Source organism: Giraffa tippelskirchi, chromosome 2 (assembly GCF_054371585.1).
Source record: "Giraffa tippelskirchi isolate mGirTip1 chromosome 2, T2T-mGirTip1v1.2.pri, whole genome shotgun sequence".
Taxonomy (NCBI): domain Eukaryota; kingdom Metazoa; phylum Chordata; class Mammalia; order Artiodactyla; family Giraffidae; genus Giraffa; species Giraffa tippelskirchi.
The window spans coordinates 79,541,663-79,569,234 of NC_137276.1; the positions used below are offsets into that span (position 1 = coordinate 79,541,663).

At 38.5% G+C, this 27,572-nt stretch overlaps 1 protein-coding gene across 10 annotated transcripts in view; it reads right to left on the reverse strand.

Moving 5' to 3' along the window:
• The window catches only part of CHRM3 (cholinergic receptor muscarinic 3), a 487,827-nt gene that overhangs the window by 341,700 nt on the left and 118,555 nt on the right, over window positions 1-27,572 (reverse strand). For 5 of the 10 annotated variants that reach the window (XM_081569294.1, XM_081569299.1, XM_081569290.1 and 2 more), the window contains exon 1: window positions 6,403-6,488. The exons of the other annotated variants lie outside the window; for them this stretch is intronic. The gene's annotated coding sequence lies outside the window, so the exon portion shown is untranslated. Of the gene's footprint in view, window positions 1-6,402; window positions 6,489-27,572 lie in introns of those variants that run through there. 10 annotated transcript variants of the gene reach the window in all.

A 27,572-nucleotide genomic window follows, 5' to 3' on the forward strand; every position in this document is an offset into this window, starting at 1 on the left:
TTTCACAGCCCCTTTTCTCAAATTTGGAAAACCACTCTGAATTTTGGGGTAGGGAAGAAAAAAAAAGAGAAAAGACCTGGGGATAGGCTAGGAGCACTTTGATGTGTAAAGGAGAAAAATTAGTTCCGAGCATTTGGCATCCACTCAAAACCTGAGAGCCAATTAAAGTGTAAAAACTGAAACCTTTGGCACTGCTTCCCCAAACAAGTCAGGGGGCACCGACCCTGCTCTGAGTCATCTGTGACTCCTTCCTTGAACCATATTCATGTCTTATCCTTAATCAGGAACCTTTAATCAAGTGACCCTACCTTTAAATTTGGGGGCATGGATACAGAAAACTCCACTTAACATCACTTCAGTCTAAATATATTTACAAAGGTGTTGATGGCCCAGGTTCTAACAAAGATGAGGTTGCAATCCCAGGCTTAGATTCAGAGTCTCCTGAGCCCTTGTCCAGTGTCCTTTTCATTACACCAATTTCACAGGAATATAAAAGTAATGGGATGGGGAGGGAGGTGGGAGGGGGGTTCAGGATGGGGAACACATGTAAACCCATGGCTGATTCATGTCAATGTATGGCAAAAACCACTACAATATTGTAAAGTAATTAGCCCCCAACTAAAATAAATTAATTTATTAAAAAAAATAAATAAATAAAGTCAATAAGCATCTTCTAGTGACCTTCAAAAAAATAAATAAATAAAAGTAATGTGTCTCAGGGCACATTCAAGATGCAAGGGAGCCAAGAAATAACACGCTTCTTATTTTCTCTGAATCAACAAAGATCCAACTTGAAGGCTCTGTTCTGCTCTGCTGGGCAGGGAAATCTAAACAATAACAACATAACAATAACAATCTCAATAATGACTGAGGCCTTTCCCAGGTCCTGGTGCAAGGGAGCCCCTCACCTACCCTAGTCATCACTTGTCTGCTGTCCACTTCGGGTTTTGCCTTCAAATCTCTGGTTCTGTGTGATGGTGATACACAGGAATTAACTATGCAATTAAGAACTAGGTGTCTAAGTCCAGATTCTTGCTAGAATGTCCTCAAGAATTGCCATGTTCCCCACTGAATTAGACAAGGCGCTCCTATTCTCAGAGACATCAATTGTCAGAGTTGTATTTTTAGAGGAAAGGAAAGCTCTAGCAAATCATTTTTTTCTCTTCTTATTGCACTCACAAGATACACCATGGCAAACAACTCTGTCAATAAGTTTAGGCTTTTCACAGAAAATGAGAAATTCTCCTGACAGAAAAATGACAAAAACCTAAGCAGAGGTAAGAAAATACTAAAGTATAGCTATATGCTTGAAGTGGGGTCAAGGACAGCTGGGAGAATAAACACAAGTTAATATTCTAATCATTTGGCCTAATATTAATATGAGATTAAAAAAATCAAAAGGTATCATTAGAAACAATTCATGATGAGAAACCTAACTTGCAGTCATTTCATTAAAAACAACAACAAAAGCCCACTAGACCAGAAAATTCTAACCCTACCATTTTTACTGTGGTTTCACTTTACATTTTGGAAAAGATTTCTCAGGTTAGCTACTGGTTACAGGTTAGCTACAGGTTAAAAAGTAAAGTAGCTCAGTCGTGTCCGACTCTTTGCGACCCCATGGACTGTAGCCTACCAGGCTCCTCTGTCCATAGGATTTTCCAGGCAAGAGTACTGGAGTGGGTTGCCATTTCCTTCTCCAGGGGATCTTCCTGACCCAGGGATCGAACCCGGGTCTCCAGCATTGCAGACAGACGCTTTACCGTCTGAGCCACCAGGGAAGATCTAGCTACAGGTTAGCTACTGGTAATTGTACTATTATATATCATTTTAGCTTTCAGAAATAAATTTCCCTCTTGATAAACCCATTGAAACAAAAGTAAATGTGCAATTATTTTTCTCTAACACAAAAAGTAAAAACAGATTTAAATCACTAAAGGACAGAGAACATACACCTTCTTGTATCCCTAGGGCCCTGCTCATAAGAAATGTCAAAAAATGCATTGCAATGATGATAATAAATGGTAGGATGATGTAAAAAGTGGAATATTACCCAATTATAAGCTGAAGTTGAATTATAATTGAATACTCATCCATAAATCTTTTAGTTTAATTTTACTTAGATGTTTTTATTTTACTTTTTATTTTGATTCTTCAGTTTAAACTCAGCTATTTGGAAAAAAATAAAAAAATATATTTATTTTCTTTGTGAAAATGTTTTGGTTCTCAGATTCTCCTTCCTTCCCTCCCACAGAAACACACAGAAAAATGAGGCTTCTTTTGCTTTGTATTCCCTGAATCCTGCTAAAAATATTGTGGTCACTTGTGTGACATTCGGAGAAGGCAATGGCACCCCACTCCAGTACTCTTGCTTGGAAAATCCCATGGACGGAGGAGCCTGGTAGGCTACAGTCCATGGGGTCGCTAAGAGCCGGACACGACTGAGCAACTTCACTTTCACTTTTCCCTTTCATGCACTGGAGAAGGAAATGGCAACCCACTCCAGTGTTCTTGCCTGGAGAATCCCAGGGATGGCAGAGCCTGGTGGGCTGCCGTCTGTGGGGTCGCACAGAGTCGGACACGACTGAAGCGACTTAGCAGTAGCAGTAGCAGCAGTGTGTGACATTAACAAATATATAAAATATCTGTATTTATATACAGATACTCAAAAAAAAACAGTGCATTCCTGTCCATTAAATACAAACCTATTTTAAAATCATCAACAGAGAGTACATCTGCCTCCTTGGAAAATGTTGCACACTCTGGGACACTGTGACACAGATGCATTGGTGCAGGAAAGCCTTCTTCTCAAAAAGTGTGATGACTAGGGCTGGAGTCCATCCTCTGATTTAAAATTAATCAATTCCTTTATGAATTAAAATTTAGTATTATGAGGTAGTACACTTATTGCTGATAAAAATTTGTTATCCATCAAAAAGAAACTGTACAGTTATGCAACTGTTTCTTTTTTTAAAGTTGTCATATTCTCCAAGGAATAAAACAATGGCTTGTTATTTTGCTAAGAATTGCTAAACACTAGAGACTCTACTTTGGTTCTCTTATCAGGACTTTCCTTATGAACGAGTTGCTTGTTGACTCTCCTTTTGTACTTGCAGCAGTCTTTCATTTAAAAAAAATAAAATAAAATAAAACTTTCAGGGACATATGGCTTTTCTTCCACCTCCATGTTTCAAATTTACTTCAAAACACCTACACAGAGTTGGAGGTTCCTAAAGTGTCAACAGCTGAAATGTCCCAGGAGCTGCAAATGCTTTTCTTTTAAAGAGTCAGAGATGGAAAATTACTAGATTTAAAGAAGGCATTCTTAGAGGGGTTATCTCAGCATTGCTTTATTTCTAGAAACCTCAAATGGTCTAGTGAAAGTTGAGAGAGGAAATAAATGTTGCACATCAAATTTTTAAGATTTTGAATTTTATACATCCATCCAGGTGAAATGTACTTAAACTTTTTTCTCTAATTAAAACTAAGAAGCATGAACAAACACCAACTCCTAGTACAAAGAGACTAGGCAAGGTTCTGTCTCTTAACTATAACACATATAAAACATGCAGTAAGAAAGACTGGTGTATGAGTGTCCAAAACTATGGGGTTCTCTGAAAAAACCTGCAGTATTCTAAAAATCAACTCTAAAATTAAGGAAGTAAAGTAGAAAAACAGGACTGAATTTTGACAATGATGTTTATATCGAACAGATTTCCCCTGGTAGACAATTCAATTTTCAACAAGCAATGGAGCTAGTTTTGCCATTTTATAGCAAAAGAGTTAAAGTAAATTTAGATTTGTTTGTCTAAGGAAAATTCTAATCTCTTCCACCCAAATGAATAAATATAAAACATAGTTTCAGTGATTACTTAAAATGTTCACAATCTTGAAGAACTGGGTAACTGAAAGAAAAGTTTAGAAAAATGCTTTAATATAAGAAATGTCTTAGAAATACATGAGTTTCAAATACTTAAATTCAATGATTTTTTGCTTCATAAAAATAAAATATATATAAATGATTACAGTAGAGGTCAACTTGCGTATGTCAATACCTTAATTTATGAAAAATACTTCTGAAGACATAAGACTTTCTTCAGTTAAACAAATAATAGTACTTTCTTTCTTTAAAATACTTTAATCATGCATTCTGGCAGTTTTCTATAGTCTATTGGAATTCTACCTATCCAAAATGATAGAGTGAAACTTTGATCAAACTGAGAAATGCCACAAATGTATCTGAAATTATACTTTCTCAAAATACTATCAAAGTCTGAAACAGTGAAGAAAGTCTTAAACAGACTTTGAACTTGTCTGAGCCTTTCCATCAATGTCAAGTGGATTCCAGAACAATAAATCCACAGCTTTTAGACAGTAATCTATAGATATAACAGTATGACTGCTATATTCACAATAACGATATTCCTGTACAGATACAAACAGTGTTTGTTATAAACACAAACATCTTGCAAAATATATTCTCTGCCAGAGCATCTCACGATCCCATACCCACATATAGAAAGCGAACCATTTGGGGAAATGTTTTGTTACTGCCACTTTTAGTCTCCTAAAACAAAAGTCAACAAACTCACTGTAGTACAACTGGGCTTATCAAATTTGTTTCATTTCAGAAATGCAGTTTTAGTCCTTTGCCTGTAAATCAAATGAGTCATTTGAAAAGTACTTTACTTACTTCTGATTTCCAAATGTTAAAACTAATAACATTAAGTGGTGTCAGAACACCAAATACAGAAATACTTTAAGCCTGAAAGTGAAAGTTGCTCAGTTGTGTCCAACTCAGACTCGGACACTCTTTGCGTGTCCGACTCATGGACTGTATAGTCCATGGAATTCTCCAGGCCAGAATACTGGAGTGGGTAGTCCTTCCCTTCTCCAGGGGATCTTCCCAACTCAGGGGTTGAACTTAGGTCTCCCACATTGCAGGCGGATTCTTTACCAGCTGAGCCACCAGGGAAGCTCATTTTATACCTAGCAAAATGATTTAGACATCAAAAGGGAGAAAAACGTTAATCTACTTACATGTTTTACAATACCTCCTGATATATTCCAAGCCCAATGGTAATCATTAATACAGTTTCAAAGGGGAAAAAAGATGCCCATGATATGGAAAAATACCTAACAGCCCAGTTAAAGTGGTTATATAAAGCAGTGAATGACAAACTTGCTTATCAGAGGATTTGAACATCAGGGCTTAATTATAATTCTGAAGATTTATTTACAACTTACTAGCAATTGCATTTGAGTAAGGATTACAGGTGCTGGGGATTGCTTTTGAATAAGTTTGTTGCTTTTATAACCAACTGATCAACTGTGGTAATATGTCAGTTAGTATTAATGACTTCTGTTCTCCTTAGGCCTGAACGAAGGTCTCTTTCAGTGGATGTTTTCTGCACTTGTGGTTCACGGAGGGTTTGACTCTGTATCCTCTAGTTGAGAAACACTTCCTTACTGGACTTGTCATAGTCTAGAACTACTCGGGGTATTATTCATCTTTTAAATAAAATTACTTCAAGTTGTGCTTCCAGAGAAATTCTGAGCCTGATAAAGAAAAGTTTGTTTTCTCTAAGCCGAGGTTACAAATAGGCAAACAATTTGAAATTGCTCTTCTGATTATGAGCTGGCTCATAAATACATACTTTTAGGGAAATCAGTATAAATAACAGAAAATTAAAAAAAAAAATCCCTAGCCATTTTTTTCTTGGAAATGGAGAAGGAAAAAGTTTAGGGGCAGCTGCTGAAATTAATGTAGTTATTATAATTTTAAATATAAGTTAATATAGTTTTTCTAGATGGCATGAACTCAATATTGAATTATAAAAGCCTAGTAAACAGATCACATAATTGATCTCAGCCAAATGAAATATTTGAGCTTTTTTTTTTTTTTTAAAGGAACATTCTAAAATAAGAAATAAATCAAGTGAATCTAATTGTTATTTTGGTCTGACACCCAAGCAAATTTTGGAAACTAAAGGAGAAATCAGATCCTTCAGGCACTAGAATGAAGATTGAAAAATAAACAAACACACACACAAAAGGCAAGAACAAAACACCTGATAATTTCTGTAGAGGAAAAAGTGTGGTATGACTACTACGGATGCAGAATAAAATTTTAGTTTTAAGGTCAATCATGGCAGATCACTTCATGCTCAAATAATTATAAGGACATAAGTTTCTAGATTAGCTGTATGTCAAGGGTGAAAAGGCAAAACCTCTTTACTACAATGAAGCTTTCTAAGACTCAAATTCATTTTTCAATACAGCTCTGTCATTATAACATCTAGGCTACTAAGGAATGCATTGGTGTCATATATCAGGGACTTCATTTATTTTTAATGAAAACATGGTGAGAAGCCCTAATTCAAGTGAATAAGCTCCACTTACGGAAAGCCAGCTTCTTTGTAGGAGAGAAAATAAAAGACGGGCACTCTGCAATCTTGGGACCATTTGTTCTGCCAGCTGAGAACTCTGGAGAAGGGATCTGGGGGTTGCCAGTTAAGACCTTTGAACTCTGACCTCCCAGGCCCAAGTTGTCTCCCATTTCACTCACTGCATTTTTCCACCCTAGGAGAATCAGGGGGTGGAAATGGCACCCATCATCCTTATAAAAATAGACAGGACATATTTTTATGTTATTTTTCATTTTTATGTTTTATTTTATGTTATATCTTATTTTTCAGGACATAAAATTTGTTGGCAGTTCTGCTTAGATATGCTTCAAACCATATTACTTTGCTACATTCTCAGACACATGACTCTAATAACATGTTTGACAGGGAGTCAAAGTATTCTCAACTTTCAGTTGATGTTCAATACATTTACATAAGTGGTAATAGAATTCTAGTTCAGAATATTAATTCAGAGTCATCTTCTTGCTTCTTGTAATTTTTATAAAATAAAGACCCTATGTAGGGTGAATTTTGCCATCACTTTTATTTTAAAATGAAAAAAAATAAATCCTTTCTCAGTAGTAAGCTTAAGAACTTGTTTTAGCATTTTTAAGACAGTATGACCATATTCTTTCACCTTAGCTGTGAACTGAATACAAGAAACAAAAGAACAGGAGGATTAAAGCTAAAGGAAGGACAATGAAGTTCATTAGCCAGGTCAACATCAGAGAAGCAGAGGCAAAGAAATTGGAGAAGTTTAAAAAAAAAGAAACCCAGGGACTTCCCTGGTGGTCCAGTGGCTAAGACTCCATGTTGTCAATGTGGGGAACCCAGATTCAATCCCTGGTCAGGGAACTAGATCCCACATGTGGCAACTAAGAGTCCGTATGCGACAACTTAAAAAAAAAAAGAAACCCAAAGTTTTCCATGTAGGTGGATGTAGAGGAGGGATGCTGGGAAGGGAAGCATGCATTGCAGAGAGAAGGTTTGTGGAAGGGAAGAAGAGCAATTCAGTGTTAGAGAACTGATTGTGGGTCATTTGTATTGAGGAACTGATCTATTATAAAAACTCTGAATTGTTACTAACTAGGTGAAAGAGCCACTCAGCAGGTGGTTGGAGCTGAAGACCAGGATGGAGGCCAGGGCTCCTCTAGAGATGCATATGTGGATGGTCCTCAGAAGCACCTTTTACGTTTTCCATAGTTTTCAATGTGACACACAAAACCAAACTGATTATTTTTCAGATGTTCTGCCCAGTACCCAGCATAGTGAGCATAATTCTGACTGAAGACAGTTTCCATGAATACCAACTGTGAGCAAGAAGGTGAGCCAGGTTTTAGCAGCTACATCCTGCAATGGACTTATATTTAAATTTGTAGCCAACTAAAATACTAGACTTTTTTTTCCCATGTAAAACTGTGCTTCTCTTATCTTTTATATGTATGATAACATTTTAAATTTAAATATAGGATTTTATGTTTATTTCAGTTATATTTAATCATTTTGGTTTTGATCCAGCAATTCAGACTGCCAAAAATTCAGACTGCTAAAAAAAGGGATACCAATCCGTTATTTTCTATCCTCCCTGGAGAAACTAAGGAACTTCACTTTAAAATTGCATAATGAAGAATTGGGTAAGACATAAAGAATTTCCTAATGAGAAGAACAGAGAAGCTAGACTAGATACAGGGAAATATTCTGGTTTGTAGATTTTTTAATTATCAATAACTATTTTTGAATTATAAAGTTTCATCTTATTAAAAAAGGGTTAAAACATAGTTCTTTAAGTAAACTTTTATCCCAACCTCAAGACAAACTGGCCAACTTTTCTTTGTGTATCACATGCATCTTCTTTTATATGTAGATCATAATACTGGCAAGATGTATTGCCTTTCTTCTCTTATTCGACCTCTTTTTCAGGCTAGACTGTAACGTCTCTGAGGATAAGAAACATATCGGTCCTTAAATCCCAAGATATATGATGGGCATTTAACAGATTTTTAATAGTTAACTTAATAACTCACTGAATGAACTGAAGGTAAAAGTACTAGGAAAAGGGATTCAGTCATCTCATCAACAAACCTTCAGCATCTATTATATTCCAGGTAGGGACAGAAATACACAGGGGCAAGGCCACCATATCTTGCCCTCCTCCGGGACAGTAAGAGAATCAGACAGACCCGGTGAACTGTGAAGATGACCATGGGTGTTGTGGATCCATCACATCCATAATTTTAGTCCAAGACCATTTACAGACAAACATTACAATATGTCTCAGAGAGAAATCTAAAATGAGAGATTTTTTTTTTTAAGTAGTGACACTTAAAATGTGGGTTTCCATATAAAAATAAAAGGTCCCACTACTTTATCAGTAAGGCATTTTATGGCATTTGTAAGTAAATGGTCTTGTATCTGAAGTCATACATTTAATGGAGACTTATATAGTACAATACTTTAGATGCAAAGTTGGAAATATATAGTTTTAGGCAATTTTCATGTACTGATGCATGATTTTTTTTCACGAACAGTGCTTTACATTCGTACCTTGAATTATCTTTGGCAAAGAGATGTCTACACATGTAGGAGCCTATTTTCACTCAGTTGAGTGACTTAGTAGATTTTAAATTTGGTTTCTCATTGTAATCAGTACATTGACTATTCATAAGCTAATCCATTTTTCAGTTCTCATTTATAATGATGTTTCAGTAACTCACTAAAGATAGAACTTCTGCTTTCTTGTAGCAACTGGAGGCCTAAGCTGGATTTAGAAAACCAAATTCCTTCTTCACAAAGTGCTCTGGGCATTTTTGAAGCATTATATGCAAGTGCACATAATCCTTCCACTGCTCTGCAAATCTAATGACTGCAAGTTATTGTAAAATGACATTATGAGCAGGATTTTTTCAAGCTTGTTCACCCAGACCTGTTGGAAGTCATGAGTTCCTCTGTTATACAGCAGGACATTAGAGCACATGACAGTCAAAAAAAATTATGTGTATATATATATAATATATGTGTTTTCTTTTTTCAAACTCTCTCAATGCTCTGTTTTTTAATTTTGCTTTAGATTTTCAAACTAGTCTTTCATTCATAGGATAATTATGCACTCAATCGCTGCAACATTGTTACATCTAAAGATGTAAAATGCAAAGGACAACTGAACATTTCTTGTGGGGGCTTGATTGTGGCCACACACTGAATAAAGGAGCATTTATTCAGGCAACAATTTTTTGTTGAATTTCTCCCAGATGCTATACAATGTGCTACCTAATGGAGGTTCATAAATTCTAGAGAATAATAGTGCCTCCATACGGTAGACAGGGACTTGCAGATACATCACTTCATCTTCAACTGGATAGTACAAAGGTTGATCAATATTCTAAACTATGGTTTCATAAATATTGTTCCCAGGCTCATCTAGTCCCTGCAAGTGGCAGGGGTGGTATTCTAAGTAGCAAATGAACCAATCTGCATACATGCTTAAATCAAGTTTGCTTAAAATTAGAAATGGCATAATGTATTCAAAAGTTTTTATGCAGGATTCACATAGAACTAAAAATATGCTACATGATTTGAATTGAGACAGCAAAGATGTGAAGCTCATCTATGGGTCTAATAGGATATTAAAAATCCAAATTTCAGAAACCTTTGCACTTAAAGAAAAAAGAAAATCAGAATGCATTAGCCTGTTTACTGGTCTAATAAAAATAAAATTAGCATGAGTGAGAAAACTATATCGGTTGTATCAGATCTATAGAATTAAAGAAATTTTGGAGCTTCTTTTGTTGCTTGGCACGGGAGAAAATTTCTTTATATATGAATCTGAGAAGATGTTTTTCTTTGCCAAAACATGTTTTTGTAACCTTGACTATAATTGCTGAATTAAGCCCTAGAAAAATTATTTTGTTGCTGTTTAGTGGTAAGGGAAATGGAGAAAAGAGAAAGAGCAGGGCAGAGAGACAGACAGATAAACAGAAAAACAAAACAGAGACTAGTAAGTGTCTGTAGGTAATTTAAACAATTTTCCCAATCTCACTATCTTTAACTGCACAGCCGGCTTAAAATTCCCCTGCATCTTGCATGGGTGACCCTCTGGCTCTCCAGATCCCTACTCTGCCTATAAATGCAGGAATCTATGGACTCTGAGGGAGAAGGTGAGGGTGGGACGTTCTGGGAGAATAGCATTGAAACACGTATATTATCATATGTGAAACAGAACACCATTCCATGTTCGATGCATGAGACAAGGGCTCAGGGCCAGGGCAATGGGATGACCCAGAGGGATGGGATGGGGAGGGAGGTGGGTGGGGGGTCCAGGAAGGGGAACTCATGTAAATCCATGGCTGATTCATGTCAATGTATGGCAAAAACTATTACAATATTGTAAAGTAATTAGCCCCCAACTAAAATAAATAAATTTATTAAAAAAAAAAAAAAAAGAGGAAATTTGGGCATACAGAAAGACACCAGTATACACAGAAGAAAAAAACATGTGGAGACACAGGGAGAAGATGGCCATCTGCAAGCCAAGGAGAGAGGCTTCAGAAGAAACCAACACTGCTGTCAGCTTGAACCTAAATTTTTAGCTTCCAGATCTGTGAGAAAATAAATGTCTGTTGGTTTAAAAAAAAAAAAAAAAAAGAAGCAAAGTCTTTTCCAGTGTGTGTGTTTGGGGGTGGGAGTGGGGTTGGGAGGAGGAGACCTTCTTTCAACTTTATATTCCTCTTTCCATCATATTTTCTCAACAAAAGGAGAGGGCTGCAGTAAACTGATTGGTAAGAGACTGGCCTCTATGGGAGTTTTCACTTACATGATGGATAGCTGAGCTCACTCCCCAGGTGAGGAAGGGCTGCCAGTCACTGTCCCTGTGGGACCATCCCCAATCTGCAGGAAAAGGCAGGACCCAACTGGGTGCTCTCTTCAACATTTTCCTGAGGGTGGCCCAGAGAGTCACCCTGCTGACGCTGCTCTGAATGTATGAGGTAGACAGATGTGGGGTCGACCTTCTGCTGGCTCAGGTAAGGGAGGTACCCCAGTTTTCTCGACAAGCCTGGAAAGGGACAGCCCTGAGTGCTTAGGAGAAGAGCCCAGATTTCCCCACCAGCTGTGCTTTTCAATCCAGCTCTACTCAAAACACCTGCCTATCAAGAGATGTCAATACTCATCCTAAATAAAGCTGAACCTTCAACCTTCCTATTCATCTCTGCCAGACAGAATCTAAAAAGAAGAGGAGGCAATAAACAGGAACCCCAAACTTCCAGTACCAACTCTGGAACTGGCTGTTCATTCAGAGTGTCTCATATAAAGTACAAGAAAATAACTTTAGCTTACTCAAAAATTTAAGGAGTTTCATAGCACATTTTTTTACCCTGAATGTCAAACTCGTAATTTTCACACAGAAATAAATGGGAAGTGTGCGACATATCTGCTTTATAACATCTGAGTATATATAGTGAAAAGAACTGAAATGTTTCTTAAAGAACACCTGAATACTTTACAAATAAATTAATGGTGAATTTAAGAAGAATCTCTTTCAGATGTTGAAGAATAAGAAGGGGATTACATTCTGGCCTTTAGTTTTGGTTCTAAGAAGGGCCGAAAACTTTATTTCTGTCTGTGTTTTGATTCATGAGTACCCAAAACCCCGACATTTGCTTTGAGAAATTTCCATGCTGCAAAAAAATAGGCCACAGTCCAAGCTCACCTCTGCAGTTGTCACATAAAGACCCTTATGGCTGCGTGGATCACAGTTATACATTAGGTTTTGGTTCAAGTCCAGAGCTAAAATCCACTAAGAGACAGTAACAAAAAACACCTATATAACTTTATGTCAGGTCTGACTTGGTTTGGCCTTGGATATTATCTCATGAAGAATCTAAACATCTTTAACATGTTAATTCACAGACTTTGGAGGTGCTAGGGATGTCTGCTTCCTAAGGAAGAACAGGGTAGATAGAAGACAGTATGAGGGGTAGAAAGTACATGGACTGCTAAGTGATCAGATCAGGCTTTGCATCATGATTGATTAGTCGAGCTCTAGCAGGGTTACTCGGAGAAGGCAATGGCACCCCACTCCAGTACTCTTGCCTGGAAAATCCCATGGACGGAGAAGCCTGGTAGGCTACAGTCCATGGGGTCGCTATAAGTCGGACATGACTGAGCGACTTCACTTTCAGTTTTCCCTTTCATTCACTGGAGAAGGAAATGGCAACCCACTCCAGTATTCTTGCCTGGAGAATCCCGGGGACGGTGGAGCCTGGTGGGCTGCCGTCTATGGGGTCGCACAGAGTCGGACACGACTGAAGCGATTTAGCAGCAGCAGGGTTATTCGACTATACAGAGTATTCTCATCGCTAAAGTAGGAAAGATAAATAAAACTGACATTACAGAATAAATGCTGTTTTTTGTTTTTGTTTTTGCAAAAATTGGAGCAAAGTGCCTAGCAAATAGCAAGCGTTCATTAATATCTAATTATTTTTCTTCTTGCACGCTACCCAAAATTCAATACAAGATGGTTATCATAGTTTACAAACCAAGTTAATCCTGAATTGGCCATTTACAGTTCATATTTTCTCTCTTCTTTTGAAGTACAAGGACTTATTGAAATACAAAGCCTCATTGGCTTTTGTAAGATTCAGCCTGAAAAAGATGGTAGTGATATGCCTGCCAAGCATTTCTAGCACCTTCAACTGTGATCATTAGACACAGGCTGTCCTAGATCCAAGCAGCTCTATGTTTGTTCCTGAATACTATTCAGGGCAAGGCTGAGGTATGAATTTTATGGCAAAATGAACAGAAGTGAGGTTTCCCCTAAACTTCTCTGAACTATTACAGGTTAGGGGTTCTGTTTCATGAATGCATCACATGATTACTTCCTTTACTAATCTGAGTCACTTCCCTTGATTATGTTAGACAAAACTGGTCAAAATCTTTCCCTACTGACTTCAGCTTCAAATCTCTCTCCACCCTCACCAAACGGAAACACCCTTTCCCCCTGAGTAGCTAGTTGACACTCATAAAGGTTTTGAGCACCAAATTTTTTTCCCCCAGATAACTCGTCTGTATAATCCCAAGAGAGGAAGGGCAATCACCCTTTATTCAAATGGAATTTCCAGTATATCATCCATCTAGCATCTAAGACTTTAGACTTTGACTATATTTTATATATGTAAACATGGGTCCTAAACTATGAATAGATTTATATGTATTAATTCTATCTCCAAATGATCAATAACATAATTTTGCAAGTCTTTTTGTTGTTGCTGTTGCTTTTGTGAAGAACTACTGCCTCTAGCAGAAGTACCTCATGGGCCTATTTGAATTACTCAAACTAGTACCTAGTGCAAAAGTTCATAAAATTAATTTGACTTTATAATATAGATACCTCAGTCAATATGAATTTGAGGTCTTAATGAGCTTCAAGAGTATGAGGGACTACAACTGACATACTGCTGGTCACTACGATGACCACGTAACCAACAGATGTATATCAAATATCTTGGCATCCTGAATGAGATCATGAGAAAAACGTCCCAATAGAGGAGAGAAGACATTGCTATCCTTGACTTTGTGGAAGGCTACATCTGGACACTCATGTGAATTAACCCGAACCCTCTTTGACTCTATTCTCAACAGAAGATTTTAGCTACTCTCATCAGCTCCCAAAGAATCATCATTTCCATCATCATGGCATTTTTTAGTCTATGTTATGTTTAACCTTACCCCATTTCTCTTTTCTTCCATGCATTTTTAAATATACCACTAAAATATTTGAATTCAGCTTAACAAAACTATAAAGCAAAACAAAAGAGAAAAAAAAAAAAAAAGAGCCCAAGAGTTTGAAATAGACACAAATCATCTGTATCTTTGTTTTCTATCTCAGTCACCTGAAAGGGTTATTCCAATTAAACTTGAGGAATATACAGTGTTGCTCTGACATTCTGATGCTGAGGATATAAGGGGGCCCTGGGGCCAGGAAGCCCCAGTTGACAAGGAGAGAAACAGATCTTATCAATACTCAGGCTTAATATAATGAAGTCATGAGGTTTGAGTCTGTGGTGTGTTCACTGGTTAACAAGCTTGGAGAGAACCCATCATTTAAAGCATTTTTTTCTAAATAGTAATAAGGTTTTTTGCAAAACTTCCCCAGCTAGAGTAAATAAAAATGAATGATTAGTAACCATTCTGACAATAAAAATGTGCTGGATGATAAAAAATAAAACAAAGTCCTCTTATGGTGATTACACTGATGACTTTATCTTGTCATGATGCCAAATGAAGGGAATTAAATAAATCTTACACCTCTGCTCAGAGAAGTGGGTATGGGGGGAGGAGCAAATGGAGAGAAAAAACAAGTCAAAATTGCTTTCAAAGTAATTCCTAGCTAAGTAATTCATCAGTAAGAATAGATTCTGAGACCTAGTACCCCGACACTAAATTGGCCTAAATTACCATAGTTCTTTGTGTCTGAGTCCTATATTCCCAAGTAGACTATCTAAAACTTGGAAGACACAGACTGTGCCTTATATCTCTTATATTTAGCACACTTTCAGGTGTTTACTAAATATTTATCAAACTAATGCATTCTTTCTTCCAACATTTAGTAATAAACATAATAAACATAAATATTTTTGAGACTGATACATCTTTATCCATGTTTTATATCTTCAGTGCATTATTCATAATTAAGCTATAAACAAACACATATGCATATTTAACACAAAATACAGTTATTAACATACTGACTTCCCATATGGTACATTCATACATGTGACCTGCCTTCACAGTATTTCACCCTCTCAAGGAAAAGAGATATTAAACTATCACTACTGTGGTGTGGTGAGTGGTGGTGTGGGAAATTCATCTGGTCCACAGTGAGCAGAGCTTCAGTGAATGGTTGTCAGGGAAGATGTAAGCCAGAGCAATGAGCCAGCTCACGAGAACACATGGGTATGAGTTTAACTCTCATCCAGAAAAACCGAGAGACTTTCTGTCTGGCTGGAGACTTTTCCTGACTTAGCAGGGAAAAAGGAGAATGACTTAGACGGACTGCAGAGACTTCACCCAGGATCATATCTGGCAAGGTAAGAGGAGAAGGGGACGACAGAGGATATGATGGTTGGATGGCATCACCAACTCGATGGACATGAGTTTGAGCAAGCTCCAGGAGTTGGTGATAGACAGGGAAGCCTGGCATGCTGCAGTCCATGGGGTCGCAAAGAGTCTGACATGACTGAACAACTGAACTGAACTGATTGAAGTTAAAGCCATTGGACTTGATCGCCATGGAAGACTCTGAATAGTTCTGCATGAATGCACAGCGTGATCCCATCAGGAAGATCCCATGTGATTTTGGGAAGTTCACATTAGTTGTTGTGTAAAGAATGGATTCCAGAGGGGAGAGATTAGTTAAGGGACAGGCTGTGATGTTGTTTCAATGACTCAGCTGAGAGAATATAGCACCATGGATGAGGGATGGCTTTGGGGGAATTGGAGAAAACAACGTGTGCAGTTTGAGATGCCTGAAGCACACAAGAGGCATGTGAAATAAAATGCAGGATGTATCATTCTGGAGCTGAGCGAACCCCTGCTAACCAGGGAAATTGTCTGAGAGCCACAAATACATGCCTGGTAACTGAAACCAGGCTGTCCATGGGTCTCAGGGAGACAATGTCTTCGGAGAATTTATCACTTGAGTGAACAATTTTTCTACAGGTAACAAACTGCATTACTGATAAAATAATACTCAAAAGCTTAGTACCCCAGGTATACATATTTTATGCAATGGTTCATTTTTTTCCCAGTGAGATGATAATATAGGTTAGAAATAAGCATTTGTAGCAAAGTCAGCCTGCAAACTCTCTGGCTCTACAGAGCAGTCTGAGGCCTCTCTGGTTTGATGTTGTCAAGTTAATAGAGCACAAGAAAACTCACTAAGTCAGCATGTTGGCATAATTTGTCTTACCCAGCAGCTTCCTAAGTTCCTAGTACATAAATTATGGTTTTACTTAGCACACAATTTAGTGTCACTGTGCCCTCTTACCAGAAATTCAAAGTTTTAGTTATTTAAATGACATGTATTGGCAAAGTGGGTATGTTAAAAACATTCTACAAATATTGGATATGTATTCTTTGATATTTTTGTCACAACATTACAGCAGGGATGATGAAAGGATAAAAAGAAATACATCTTAAATGATATAGAACTTATTTTTCTCTGCTCTGTTCGGTTCAGTTCAGTTCAGCCGCTCAGTCATGTCCAGCTCTTTGCAACCCCATGGACTGCAGCATGTCAGACCTCCCTGTTCATCACCAACTCCCGGAGTTTACTGAGACTCATGTCCATCGAGTCAATGATGCCATCCAACCATCTTGTTCTCTGTCATCCGCTTCTCCTCCTGCCTTCAATCTCACGGCATCAGGATCTTTTCAAATGAGTCAGTTCTTCACATCAGGTAACCAAAGCATTGGAGTTTCAGCTTCAGCATCAGTCCTTCCAATGAGTAATCAGGACAGGTTTCCTTTAGGATGGACTGGTTGGATCTCCTTGCAGTCCAAGGGACTCTCAAGAGCCTTCTCCAACACAGCTCAAAACCATCAATTCTTTGGTGCTCAACTTTCTTTATAGTCCAACTCTCACATCCATACATGACTACTGGAAAAACCATAGCTTTGACTAGATGGACCTTTTTATTTTTTCCACCCAAAAGAGAACAGTAATAATAACTACTTCATAAGGATGATTTAAAATTTATTATACCACATTCCTTCTCCTCCTTCATGTTATTAATATTCTCATTTGAGAAACAAAACCATACATACAAGAGTACAGGTTATGCAGTGCTACTATATGACTCATATACTAACTTCCTGCCAAGAAACCCTAAATTAAAATGAACATCAATGCTATCTTGAAAAGATTCAAAAAATGGGGACAAAATGCAACTTTGGAGCATCTTGAGGTCTGTGTAAACGTCTATGTCCCTAGATCACTGTCAAACGCTCTGAGTAAGATCCAATCAGCATACGTTTGGGTAGACAAATATCCTAGACATAAAGAATCATCTGCATCCAAAAGTGGAGAGATGTACTCTCCAGAAAGTCCATTGGAAGAAGCATTTTCACTGTAAACATCTGTATGTCAAAAATCACATTTCTAAATGATTCATGTATATAACTAACATGAGTATAACAATATATACAACTAATATATGTGCATAGTATATAACTATTCTGACACTAGGTCTGGAGGTCAGAGCAGAAACATTCAATTGTATTATGATTTTTGTTAAATTCTTGAGGACCACAATTCAATCACTTAACATTTTTTTCCTCTGTTGAGGGAGAATAACAGTGACTTTTCAACAAAGCATAAACAGCTGCTAAACTGTTTGCCAAAATAGAATATTATATAAATAGTTGAAAAGTGTGAACAGCATGGAGGGATTTTAGTTTTTATTCCTTGTTAGATAACAATATTCTAATTAGGCTAAAAGAAAATAGGGAAAGTGATCATAATACTCAGTCAAATATGTTAATCAGTCTCTTTTCAACTTACAATGTTTGTGTTCATGTATCTGTGTGTGCACATGTGTGAGTGTGTGTGTCTTTTACATAGTCTAGTTCCAAGAGGCTTGGGAAAACATAAGGAAAAAACTAATGTCATTGGTGTATTCATAAATTTTTAGTGATAGAAGGGTAGGTAATTAAGAGAATTAATGTGGATATGAATTAATACAGTATTAAGTTAAGGATGAAGTATACAGACAAATGGTACATAACAGAAGAGAGGTAAGTAAAGACACAGACTGCCACAGTGGTTAATGTTTGGGGCCAGGCTGCTTAAACTCAAATTTCAATTCAGATATCTTTAAGTTGTAGGACCCTAGGCAGATTACTTGACTTCTCTGTGCTCTGGCTTCCTTCTCTGTAAAGTGATTATAAAGACAATGCCTCCCTCACAGAGTTTTAGTGGAGATTAATCAGTAAGTTAACATAGGTATATAAAATGCTTATTACAGAGATGCCTGACATGCAGTGAGTACTAAGTAAGTATTAACTATTATTAAAGACAAATAATACCATTTAACACCAGTAGCAGTGGCCACAGGATGGGAAAAGGTCAGTTTCATTCCAAACCCTAAGAAAGGCAATGCCAAAGAATGCTCAAACTACCACACAATTACACTCATCTCACATTCTAGCAAAATAATGCTCAAAATTCTCCAAGCGAGGCTTCAATAGTACATGAACTGTGAAATTCCAGATGTTCAAAAATGATTTAGACAAGGCAGAGGAACCAGAGATCAAATTGCCAACATCCGCTGGATCATTGAAAAAGAAAGAGAGTTCCAGAAAAACATCTATTTCTGCTTTATTGACTATGCCAAAGCCTTTGACTGTATGGATCACAACAAACTGTGGAAAACTCTTAAAGAGATGGGAATACCTGACCACCTCACCTGCATCCTGAGAAATCTGTATGCAGGTCAAGAAGCAACAGTTAGAACTGGACATGGAACAACAGACTGGTTCCAAATAGGAAAAGGAGTACGTCAAGGCTGTATATTGTCACCCTGCTTATTTAACTTATATGCAGAGTACATCATGTGAAATGCTGGGCTGGCTGAAGCACAAGCTGGAATGATTTCTGGGAGAAATATCAATAACCTCAGATATGCAAATGACAACATCCTTATGGCAGAAAGTGAAGAAGAACTAAAGAGCCTCTTGATGAAAGGGAAAGAGGAGAGTGAAAAAGTTGGCTTAAAACTCAACATTCAGAAAACTAAGATTAAGGCATCTGGTAACATCAGTTCATGGCAAATAGATGGGGAAACAATGGAAACAGTGAGAGTCTTTATTTTCTTGGGCTCCAAAGTCATTGCAGATGGTGACTGCAGCCATGAAATTAAAAGACGCTTGCTCCTTGGAAGAAAAGCTATGAGCAACCTAGACAGCATATTAAAAAGCAGAGACATTACTTTGCCAACAAACGTCCGTCTGGACAAAGCTATGGTTTTTCCAAGGTAGTCACGTATGGATGTCAGAGTTGGTCTATAAAGAAAGCTGAGCGCTGAAGAATTGATGCTTTTGAACTGTGGTGTTGAAGAAGACTCTTGAGAGTCCCTTGGACTTCAAGGAGATCAAACCAGTCCATCCTAAAATAAATCAGTCCTGAATATCCACTGGAAGGACTGATACTGAGGCTGAAACTCCAATACTTTGGCCACCTGATGTGAAGAACTGGCTCATTTGAAAAGACCCTGATGCTGGGAAACATTGAAGGCAGGAGGAGAAGGTGACGACAGAGGAAGAGATGCTTGGGTGGAATCATCGACTTGATGGACATGAGTTTGAGTAAGCTCCAGGAGTTAGTGATGGACAGGGAAGCCTGGTGTGCTGCAGTCCATGGGGTCGCAAAGAGTCAGACATGACTGAGCGACTGAACTGGACTGAACACCATTTAAAAAATCTAAAATTCACATTAAGTGAACAACAATTATTACAGGCAAGAGAGTTTATTTTAAGAGTACATAAGCTCACGTTTACTACTTTTGTGCAATGGTGCTGTTATTGGATGAAAAAGTGAAAGAGAAATCAAAAACCCTTCAACTCTTCATACATTTTTTTGGTCTTCTCTGGCAAGAAAGAAGAGCATCCAAGTGAAAGTGAAAACTGCTAAGGTAAAATCTAAACACCATTACATGAATGTGGGGCTTATACAGGGCTGCTCTAAGTGAATTCTACTATGCAGGCCTCATGGGAAATATATTTATAGGTACTGAAAGGATCCATAAGCAAGAAAACTTCTCTATGACCTGAGATCTTTAAAACAATATACAAAAGAAGAGTTCCTACAATTCTGGAAAATTACCTACGCTATTCTAATTTCTAAAAGCAATGCCATTTCCAATTACTTGAATTAATATGCTTAATACTCCAGAAATTACTCTCTAATAGATCAGCATGGCAATGGACATCATGAAGAGACACTTGGAAATCTCTAGGAACCAATATGGATTTCTCTGGTGGCTCAGACAGTAAAGAGTTTGCCTGCAATGCAGAGTCTTGGGTTCGATACCTGGGTTGGGAAGATGCCCTGGAGAAAGGAATGGCAACCCACTCCAGTTTTCTTGCTTGAAGAATTCCATTGGCAGAGGAGCCTGCCAGGCTACAGTCTATAGTCATGCGGAGAGTTGGACACAACTGATTGACTAATACAGAATAGATCAGTATGACAATGAATGTCATGAAGAGACACTTGGGAATCACTAAGAACCGGTATGGACTTAATAAAACGTCTTAAAATCACACTGACCACATTGTTTTTTTTGGTAGGGTTGGTAGATTAGTAACCCAGGGAAATATGGAATATAATAGAACTGACATCCAAAAGGCATGTGACAAGGTCCTTCATAATTTCTTTCATTCATTCTCTTTATTGTTAATTTAATAGATATTTAATAAATGCTAAAATTAAGCTAGAAAGGAATCTAATTCCTTTATTTGAGAGAAATGATAATACATTTATGTTAATAAATGTAAGAGCTGGACAGTGATATATTTAAAATATAAATTCAGCAGGATCTTTTTACTTATAGAGGGAGGATGAGAAATTCTGAGGTTGCTACAAGTATTATGAACTAGAGCCACTGAAATCAATGATTCCCAGTGGTCCATCAAAAGGTGACCTGGCTACAGAGGAATCACTTTGGGGAGCCAATTACAGTTATGCATTCTGAGCTAGAGACCTGGAGATGCTGGGTCGGGGAACCTCAGGTATAAAATGCTTTCCAGTGGTTTTGGTATTCATCTAGGCTTGGGAACCACTGAAAAGAATATTTAATAAGGAGCTCAACCTGAGATAATCATATTCATTTTATAAAATCTAACACATTCCAATCTATACATTCTAGTAAGTTGGATTATCTTCAAAATAGTCACAAGAGAGTAAATGTGAATGCTGCAAATAGGACTTGCCTCCTTCAAGATAACGTATGGCTTGGGCGTATTTGAAATAACAATCAACACATAAATCTGACAGAAAGTAAGATTAGGAAAAAATTTAGACTGTTCTAAAACGACCACTTTATCCAGAATTTTACAATGGAGTAGGTACCAATGTATATTTAGGAAGCAGTTCATACTCAGAAGCAATCATCATTCCAAAACTCAAGTGTATGTTTTAACATACACAATCCTAACAATTGTAAGGATTTATATAACCAATCATCCTGTGACACCAGCCAAGGCAGGGGAGGGGATAATGCATGGTGTGATGAGAACTCATGCTGTTTGGCCCCCTTGCAGGAGAAGATCACGTGTCAATCTCAACCTTGCCGGCCATCATCATCTCGGGGGAAGAATTTTATTCATTGTGAATTTTCTCTGACCAGTTTGTTCTCTATTATGTTTTTCAAAATGTATTTGAAGAAATATAAAAGAATTTCTCACTTTAAAATTACAAGGACTAAGGTAATAGCATAAATTTATCAGTGAATAAACATCAAAAGAAAAAGAGAAGGAATGAAGGGAGGGAGAGAGAAGGGTAGGGAGAGAGGGAGGGAGGGATGGAGAAGAGGCAAGACCAGAATAATGCCTAGTCCTTTACATATTTTAAAGGAGCAATCACAAACAGATTAAGTTTCTAATATTTCGCTTTCCACTTAAAGACCTCAAATGGTCTTGAAAATTCTAAACTGCTTCTGAACATTTGTTCTACTTTTTTGGTAATTATGTATGGAGAAGTAAGTAACCAAGCTTTAAAGCTAAAATTTCTATGTGTGTAATCTTTACCAAGAAGGATTGGGCTTGTGGATGTTTGTGTGCACAATGGATGTTTTCCCAAGTGACACAGAGAGGAGTTGTGGAGTAACTGCAGAAATGGTGAACTTTCATATTTCATCATCATTAGCCAAACTTCTCATATGTTACTAATTCTCTCTTCCTTGCTTAAAAATAGGAGTCATTCTAGACAGTCAGCAGGAATTTGCTGTATGATGTAGGGAACTCAAACCTGGTGCTATGCGACAACCTAGAGGGATGGAAAAGGGTGGGAGGTGGGAGGAGGTTCAAGAGGGAGGGGACATATATATTCCTATAGCTGACTGATGTTGATGTATGGCAGAAACCAACACGAAATTATAAAGCAACTATCCTCCAATTAAAAATACATAAATTTTTAAAAACAGGATCCTTTCTAATACTCTCTGAGGCCACTTACTGAATAATCTCAAGTACATTCTATAAGTACTATAATTTCATTTACAAATGCTATTAAGTATGAACCTTACAGGAGGTACTTGGTGGGGCCAGAGGTTTAGCCTCACAGAATGAATATAAACAAAAAGTGATATATGCACATAATGGGATATTCAGTTCAGTTCAGTTACTCAGTCATGTCCGATTCTTTGCGAGCCCATGGACTGCAGCACATCAGGCATCTCTGTCCAACACCAACTCCTGGAGTTTACCCAAACTCATGTCCACTGAGTCAGTGATGCCATCCAACCATCTGATCCTCTGTCGTCCCATTCTCCTCTTGCCTTCACTCTTTCCCAACATCAGGGTCTTTTCAAATGAATCAGTTCTTCGCATCAGATGGCCAAAGTATTGGAGTTTCAGCTTTAACATCAGTCTTTCCAATGAACATTCAGGACTGATTTCCTTTAGGATGGACTGGTTGGATCTCCTTGCAGTCCAAGGGACTCTCAAGAGTCTTCTCCAACACCACAGCTTAAATGCATCAATTCTTAGGCGCTCAGCTTTCTTTATAGTTCAACTCTCACATGCATACATGACTACTGGAAAAACCATAGCTTTATCTAGATGGACCTTGGTTGGCAAAATAATATCTCTGCTTTTTAATATGCTGTCTAGGTTGCTCATAACATTTCTTCCAAGGAGTAAGCGTCTTTTTATTTCATGGCTGCAGTCACCATCTGCAGTGACTTTGGAGCCCAAGAAAATAAAGTCTGCATTGTATCAACTGTTTATCCATCTATTTGCCTTGAAGTAATGGGACTGGATGCCATGATCATTGTTTTCTAAATGTTGAGCTTTAAGTCGACTTTTTCACTCTCCTCTTTCCCTTTCATCAAGAGGCTCTTTAGCTCTTCTTCACTTTCTGCCATAAGGGTGATGTCATCTGCTTATCAGAGGTTATTGATATTTCTCCCAGAAATCTTGATTCCAACTTGTGCTTCATCCAGTCCAGCATTTCTCATGATGTACTCTGCATACAAGTTAAATAAGCAGGGTGACAATATACAGCCTTGATGTACTCCTTTTCCTATTTGGAATCAGTCTGTTGTTCCATGTCCCGTTCTAACTGTTGCTTCCTGACCTGTATACAGATTTCTCAAGAGGTACGTCAGGTGGTCTGGTATTCCCATCTCTTGAAGAATTTTCCACAGTTTATTGTGATCCACACAGTCAAAGGCTTTAGCATAGTCCATAAAGCAGAAATAGATGTTTTCTTGGAATTCTCTTGGTTTTTTGATGATCCAGCGGATGTTGGCAATTTGATCTCTGGTTCCTCTGCCTTTTCTAAAACAAGCTTGAACATCTGAAAGTTCACGGTTCACATACTGTTGAAGCCTGGCTTGGAGAATTTTGAGCATTTCTTTACTAGTGTGTGAGATGAGTGCAATTGTGCAATAAATTGAGCATTCTTTGGCACTGCCTTTCTTAGGGATCGGAATGAAAACTGACCTTTTTCGGTCCTGTGGCCACTGCTGAGTTTTCCAAATATGCTGGCATATTGAGTGCAGCAATTTCACAGCATCATCTTTTAGGGTTTAAAATAGCTCAACTGGAATTTCATCACCTCCACTAGCTTTGTTTGTAGTGATGCTTCCTAAGGCCCACTTGACTTCATATTCCAGGATGTCTGGCTCTAGGTGAGTGATCACACCATTGTGATTATCTTGGTCATGAAGATTTTTTTGTACAGGTCTTCTGTGTATTCTTGCCACCTCTTCTTAATATCTTCTGCTTCTGTTAGGTCCATACCATTTCTGTCTTTTATTGAGCCCATCTTTGCATGAAATGTTCCCTTAGTATCTCTAATTTTCTTGAAGAGATCTCTGCTGCTGCTGCTGCTAAGTTGTCTCTGACTCTGTGCGACCCCATAGACGGCAGCCCACCAGGCTCCCCCGTCCTTGGGTATCTCCAGGCAAGAACACTGGAGTGGGTTGCCATTTCCTTCTCCAATGCATCAAAGTGAAAAGTGAAAGTGAAGCCGCTCAGTCGTGTCTGACTCTTAGGGACCCCATGGACTGCAGCCTACCAGGCTCCTCTGTCTATGGGATTTTCCAGGGAAGAGTACTGGAGTGGGTTGCCATTGCCTTCCCTGAAGAGACCTCTAGTCTTTCCCATTCTATTGTTTTCTTCTATTTCTTTGTCCTGATCACTGAGGAAGGCTTTCTTATTCTCCCTGCTATTGTTTGGAACTCTGTATTCAAATGGGTATATCTTTCCTTTTCTCCTTTGCTTTTTGCTTCTCTTCTTTTCACAGCTATTTGTAAGGCCTCCCCAGCCATTTCGCTTTTTCACATTTCTTTTTCTTGGGGATGGTCTTGATCCCTGTCTCCCGTACATTGTCATGAACCTCAATCCATAGTTCATCAGGAACTCTGTCTATCAGATCTAGTCCCTTAAATCTATTTCTCACTTCCACTGTATTATCATTAGGGATTTGATTTAGGTCATACCTGAATGGTCTAGTGGTTTTCCCTACTTTCTTCAATTTAAGTCTGTATTTGCCAATAAAGAGTTAATGATCTGAGCCACAGTCAGCTCCTGGTCTTGATTTTGCTGACTGTATAGAGCTTCTCCATCTTTGGCTGCAAAGAATATAATCCATCTGATCTCAGTGTTGACCATCTGGTGATGTCCATGTGTAGTGCCTTCTCTTGTGTTGTTGGAAGAGGGTGTTTGCTATGACCAGTGTATTCTCTTGGCAGAACTCTATTAGCCTTTGCCCTGCTTCATTCTGTACTCCAAGGCCAAATTTGCCTGTTACTCCAGGTATTTCTTGACTTCCTACTTTTGCATTCCAGTTCCCTATAATGAAAAGGACATCTTTTCTGGGTGTTAGTTCTAGCAGGTCTTGTAAGTCTTCATAGAACCGTTCAACTTCAGCTTCTTCAGCATTACTCATCAGGGCATAGACTTGGATTGCCATGATATTGAATGGTTTGCCTTGGAAATGAACAGAGATCACTCTGTCGTTTTTGAGACTGCATCCAAGTACTGCATTTTGGACTCTTTTGTGACTATGATGGCTACTCCATTTCTTCTAAGCGATTCTTGCCCACAGTAGTAGATATAATGGTCATCTGCATTAATTTCACCCATTCCAGTCCATTTTAGTTTGCTGATTCCTAAAATGTTGACGTTCGCTCTTGCCATCTCCTGTTTGATCACTTTCAACTTGCGTTGATTCATGAACCTAACATTCCAGGTTCCTATGCAATATTGCTCTTTACAGCATCGGACCTTGCTTCCATTAAGGTCCGGCGCTGGAGTGGCGAGTGCCCAAGAGGAGATACCCCACATCCAAGGTCAGGAACAGTGGTTGTGAGGAGATACGCCACTTCCAAGATCAGGAGCGGTGCCTGTGCTTCACTGGAGCAGCCATGTGGAGATACCCCACGTCCAAAGTCAGAGAAACCCCAGTAAGTTGGCAGGCACTGGAGCAGCTGTGAGGAGATATCTCATGTCCAAGGGCAAAGGAGAAGCCCCATCAAGATGGTAGGAGGAGCAAATTCACGTTTAGAATCAAACCCCATTCCCACCAGAGATGTTCAGAGGGCTCAAATAAACCTTGTGCACACCTGGCACCAGGGATCCCACAGAGACTGAGACAGAACTGTGTTTGAGCATCTCCTGTGGAGGTATAGGTCAGCGGTGGACTGCCACAGGGGCAGGAGTTCTGGGTGTGGGTATGGAATAAGAGTTCTTGGAGGAGGTTGCCATTAACCCCACCAGAGAGCTGCCAGAACTTACAGGGTACTGGGAAATTGACTCTTGGAGGGCACAACAGAACCTTGTGCACCAGGACCCAGGAGAAAGGAACAGTGACCCCACAGGAGACTGTCCCGGACTTGCCTGTGGGTGTCTGGGAGTCTCAGGTGAACGTGTGGGTTGGTGGTGGCCTGCTGCAGGCTTGGGGGCATGGACTGTAGCAGTACATTTATGGGATCTTTTGAGGGAGGTCACCATTATCTCCTTTACCTCCACCATAGTTTGGCCCCAGATAAATAGCAGAGAGGGAACACAGCTCCACCCATCAACAGAAAATTGTATTAAAGATTTACTGAGCACGGCCCCACCCATAAGAACAAGACCAGGTATCCCCCCTCAGTCAGTCTATCCCATCAGGAAGCTTTCATAAGCCTTTTATCCTTCTCCATCATAGGGCAGATAGACTGAAAACCACAATCACAGAAAACTAACCAATCTAATCACATGGACCACAGCCTCATCTAACTCAATGAAACTATGAGCCATGCCGTGTAGGGCCACCCAAGATGGACAGGTCATGGTGGAGAGTTCTGACAAAATGTGGTCCACTGGAGAAGGGAATAGCAAACCACTTCAGTATTCCTGCCTTGAGAACCCCATGAACAGTATCAAAATGGGATATTATTTGGCTTTAAAAAGGATATTCCTGACACAGAATGGATGATCCTAAGGACATTAAGTTAAGTAAAATAAGACTGTCACCAAGAATACAAAGACAAAGTAAGACATAAAGGACAAAGAAGTTGGATTCCACTCATATGAGGCACCCGGAGTAGTCAAATTCACAGAGACAGGAAGTCAAGTGGTGGTTGCCAGGGCCTGGAAGGAGGCACAGACAGGAAGTTAGTGTTTAATGAGGAGAATTTTGCAAGATGAAAAAGGTCTAGAGATTCACTACACAGCAATGTGAATATACTAAACCCAACTGAACTGTACACTTTGAAGTGCTTAGGATGGTAAATTTAATGACATGTGTTTTTTTGCCACAATTAAAAAATTAAATATATATATATGTATGTGTGTTCAAAATATTAAAGATGTACATAGCTCATGGAAGGGCATGTACACATGTGTTCAGACCCAGCTTGCCATCACACAGCTTTCCTGTTCAAGTCCTGACGAATGGCTGCATGT